Source organism: Colobus angolensis, unplaced genomic scaffold (genome assembly GCF_000951035.1).
Source record: "Colobus angolensis palliatus isolate OR3802 unplaced genomic scaffold, Cang.pa_1.0 Scaffold61, whole genome shotgun sequence".
Taxonomy (NCBI): Eukaryota; Metazoa; Chordata; class Mammalia; order Primates; family Cercopithecidae; genus Colobus; species Colobus angolensis.
The window spans coordinates 4305660-4310929 of NW_012119710.1; positions in this window are offsets into that span (position 1 = coordinate 4305660).

A 5270-nucleotide genomic window follows, 5' to 3' on the forward strand; every position below is an offset into this window, starting at 1 on the left:
GTTTCACCATGTTGGTCAGACTGGGCTCAAACTCCTGACCTCATGATCCGCCTGCCTCGGCCTCCCAAAGTGCTGAGATTACAGGCATGAGCCACTGCGCCTGGCAGAGAGATTTATTCTTATAGGAAGATCTCCAAGACAATGTCAAAGGAAAAAAGCAAAATGCAAAACACACTAAATCTTCACAGAGAATATACATCATACTGATTTTTGGCGTTTACCTTTAGGCAGAGGTCTAGAATTGGTAAGGGACATTTTTGTAATGTTAGAACATTTACAATGAGAATGTACCCATGTGTAAATTATGTAACTAAAATTAAAAACCGGGGGGTGGGTGAACGGGTATTTGTATCTAAAATAGTGCTGTCCAATTATTTTCTGCAGTGGTGGGAATGTTCTATAGCTGTGCTGGCCAATCTGATAGCCACTAGTAGCATGAGACGAGCACTTGAAATGTGGCTATTGAGAACATAAACTTTCAATTTAAAAATTTTGAAATTAGGCCAGGCATGGTGGCTCACGCCTGTAATCCCGGCACTTTGGGAGGCCGAGGCAGGAGGACCACTTTAGGCCAGGAGTTCAAGACCAGCCTGGCCAAGATGGTGAAACCACGTCTCTACTAAAAATACAAAAATTAACCTGGCGTGGTGGTGTGCACCTGTAGTCCCAGCTACTCAGGGCAGGGCTGAGGCAGGAGAATTGCTTGAACTCAGGAGGCAGAGGTTGCAGTGAGCCGAGATTGTGCCACTGCAGTCCAGCCTGGATGACAGAGCGAGACTCTATCTCAAAAAAAAAAAAAAATGCTGAGTGTGGTGGCACATACCTGTAGTGCCAGCTACTGAGGAAGCTGAGGTCGCCTGAGCCTGAGAGGTCGAGACTGCAGTGAGCCGTGATTGGGCCACTGCACTCCAGCCTGGGCAACAGAGTGGACCCTGTCTCAAAAAAAAAAAAAAAAATTAACAACTACATGTGAGTAGTGGCTACTGTATTGGACTGTGCAGGTCTCGAATCTCTAGAATAATGAGGTCATGATGGCGTGGAGGTATCAGAGGCGTCTGAACCAGAGAGACTCCAGCTTGAATAGGGGCTGGGTAAAATAAGGCTCAGACCTACTGGGCTGCATTCCAAAAAGGTTAGGTATGCTGAATCCAGCAGATAAAAGGATGCGATAAAGAAGCCGGCCAAAACCCACCAAAACTAAGATGGCAATGTGACCTCTGGTCGTCCTCACTGTTCATTATACGCTAAATCTAATACATTAGCATGCTAAAAGACACTCCCACCAGTGCCATGACAGTTTACAGATGCCATGGCAATGTCAGGAAGCTACCCTACATTTAAAAAAAAAATGAAGTTACCCTATATAGTCTAAAAAGGGGAGAAACCCACAGCTCCGGGAATTGCCCACCCCTTGACCAAAAAACTCAGGAATAATCCCCTTGTTTAGCATATAATCAAGAAATAACTATAAGTATTCTTAGGTGAGCAGCACTTGCTGCTGCTCTGCCTAGAGAGTAGCCTTTTGTTTTGTTTTGTTTTTTGAGACAGAGCCTTACTCTGTCACCCAGGCTGGAGTGCAGTGGTGCGATCTTGGCTCACCGCAACCTCTGCCTTCTGGGTTCAAGTGATCCTCCTGCCTCCGTCACCAAAGTAGTTGAGTTTATAGGTGTGCACCACAATGCCTAGCTAATTTTTGTATTTTTGTAGAGACAGGTTATCGCCATGTTAGCCAGGCTGATCTCAAACTCCTGACCTCAGGTGATCCGCCTGCCTCGGCCTCCCAAGGTGCTCATTGCAAGCTCCACCTCCCAGGTTCACGCCATTCTCCTGCCTCAGCCTCCCAAGTAGCGGGGTCTACAGGTGTCTGCCACCACGCCCAGCTAAGTTTTTTGTATTTTTAGTAGAGATGGGGTTTCACCGTGGTCTCTATCTCCTAACCTCGTGATCCACCTGCCTCAGCCTCCCAAAGTGCTGGGATTACAGGCATGAACCACTGCGTTCCTTCACTTTCTTAATAAACTTGATCTCACTTTATTCTATGGATTCGCCTCAAATTCTTTCTTTCGCCAGGCCCAAGAACCCTCTCCTGGGGTCTGGATCAGGACTCCTTTCTAGTAACAGAAGCAGATGGAAGATGAAGCTGGAAAGATAGGTTGGGATTGGATGGTAAAGATTTGCAAAGTGAGATAGGGAATTTGGACTGTGTCCTATAGGCAGTGGGAAATCTGCATGGGAGTAAGTAGATCAGATTTCCCCTTTTATTTTATTTATTTATGTTTTTGAGACAGAGTCTCGCTCTGTCGCCCAGGCTGGAATGCAGTGGTGTGATCTTGGCTCACTGTAACCTCCGCCTCCCAGGTTCAAGCGATTCTCCTGCCTCAGCCTCCCAAGTAGCTAAGATTACAGGTGCCCGCTGCCACAGCTAATTTTTCTAATTTTAGTAGAGACAGGGTTTCACCATCTTGGCCAGGCTGGTCTTGAACTCCTGACCTCGTGATCCACCCACCTCTGCCTCCCAACTGGGATTACAGGCATGAGCCACTATGCCCAGCCAGATTTCCCCCTTTTTTGTTATTATTATTATTATTTTATACTTTAAGTTCTAGAGTACATGTGCACAACGTGCAGGTTTGTTACATATGTATACATGTGCCATGTTGGTGTGCTGCACCCATCAACTCATCATTTACATTAGGTATATCTCCTAATACTATTAGCAGATTTCCCCTTTTTAACGATAACTCTGGCCACCCTGCCGAGAGTAGATCAGAGCTGGCTGAGTGCTGTAGGCAGGGCTGTCTCCTCTGGATGCTGCTTTGTGAGTTTCCCTCCGTGGCCTCTGGACATTGCCCCAGCATTCCTGACAGGCAGCTGAGTAAAGTATTCTAATTTCACAGCTATGTTTTTCAGAGCTCAGGCAGTCCCACATAAAGACTGGTCCCAGCTATTGAGAGCAGTTAACCTCAGTGGGGGAGACTGTTTGTGGATAGCCAGGCAGACCGATGGTGCTCGGGTGAAAATGAATTGCAGGTTTCGAGAGTGCAGCCTATAGAGAAAGCTTCTCCAGGGTCAGGAAGTTACCCTATTAAGAAAAAAAAAAAAAAAAATTAAGTTACCCTATATAGTCTAAACAGGGGAGGAACCCGTAGTTCCAGGAATCTGCCACTGCCCCAGGCAGATTCTCTAGCTGGTCCCTGCGTTGGCAGGAGACGCCCCAAGAGTTGCCATTGTGTACTCCGGGTTTCAGCTCTGTTGGCCAGGAGGCTCCTGCTCCGGAAGCCTACCCTGCTGCTCCGGAAGCCTACCCTGCTGCTCCGGAAGCCTACCCTGGGCCCTTCCACTGGGGTCTCCTTGCCGGTGAATGAGGAGTTCCTCGTGGCAGATCCATTCATTTCATAGGTTTTCAGGGAACACCTGTTGTGTGCCCAATACCAGGCTGGGTGCTCAGTCCTTAATTCAAAGAAAGCAGGCCGGGCATGGTGGCTCACGCTTGTAATCCAAGCATTTTAGGAGGCCAAGGCGGGCGGATCACTTGAAGTCAAGAGTTCAAGACCAGCCTGACCAACACAGTGAAACCCCGTCTCGACTAAAAATACAAAAATTAACCGGGCATTGTGGCTCACGCCTGTAGTCCCAGCTACTCGGGAGACCGAGGCAGGAGAATTGCTTGAACCCGGGAGGCAGAGGTTGCAGTGAGCTGAGATTGCGCCACTGCACTCCAGGCTGGGTGACAGAGCAAGACTCCATCTCAAGACAAAAAAAGAAAGCAGACAAGATGCCTAACTTCGTGGAATTTTCCACTGAAATCAAATAAAGGTTCAAAAACATCATTACCAATTGTCATGACTGTTTGAAGGAAAAAAAAAAAAAAGGACAGTGTGCTGGAAAAGAATAGTGGAAGTGTAGCTTCAGGGAGTTTACGCCTCCACCCAAAAAGACCCAAAAGACAAATGGAAGTTAAAAAGGTGAAGAGGGGACCTAAGGAACGGCATTCCAGGCAGAACAACTGAAGACATGTATGTAAAGGTCCTTACATGAGAACTTGACTTTCTGGGACAGAAGGGTGGAGTGGGCAGGGCACGGTGAATGAGCGGGTGAGAGGCCCAGAATGAGGTGGGAGAGGCAGGCAGCACCCGGACACTACCAGGCTTTGTGAGTTCTGTTTCGAATGCAGGAGGAGGCCCTTGGAGGGATTTAAGCGGAGGAGGGAACTGAATGGCCTTTTTGGATGTTGCATGAGGAATGGATTAGAGCAAGGAATTAGCAAACCATGGCCTGTATGGCCCACAGCTGAGAATGGTTTTTACTTTTATTCTTTTTTTTCTATGGAGACGAAGTCTCCCTGTGTTCCTCAAGCTGGTCTCGAACTCCTGGGCTCAAATGATCCTCCTGCCTTGGCTTCCCAGAGCATTGGGATTACAGACATGAGCCACTGCCCTGGGCTGGTTTTTACCATTTTAAATGGATGAAAAAATAATAATAAAAAGAAGACTATTTTGTGACACACAAAGGTTATAGGAAATTCAAATTTCGGCATCTATAAATAAAGTTGGATTGGAACATAGCCACACTCATTTATTTATAAACTGCCTTTGGCTGTTTTCACACCACAGTGGTAGAGTTAGTACCGTAGTTGCAACAGAAATCATATGGCTCAGACAACCTAAAATATTTACTATCTGCCCCTTACACAAAACTGGCCTGACTCATGGATTGGAGAGAGAGAAAAAGCAGGGAAATCAATTAAGAGGTACCTGCGGTGGATGGTACAGGGGTGAGATGACCACATAGATGAACAGGGTGGCTTGTTCCAGGGTGGTAGCCATGGAGGTATGAGACGTGCATGGGTCCAGGCAAGGTGGCTCACTCCTGTAATCCCAGCAGTTTGGGAGGCCAACGAGGGCAGATCACCTGAGGTCAGTTTGACACCAGCCTAACCAACATAGTGAAACCCCATCTCTACTAAAAATACAAAAATTAGCCAAAGTCAGACGTGGTGGCTCACACCTGTAATCCCAACACTTTGGGAGGCCGAGGCGGGTGGATCACCTGAGGTCAGGAGTTCGAGACCAGTCCGGTTAACATGGGGAAACCCTGTCTCTACTAAAAATACAAAAATTAGCAGGGCATGGTGATGAACATCTGTAATCCCAGCTATTCGGGAGGCTGAGGCAGGAGAATCGCTTGAACCCAGGATGCGGAGGTTGCAGTGAGCCGAAATCGCGCCATTGCACTCCAGCCTGGGCAACAGAGCAAGGCTGAATCTCAAA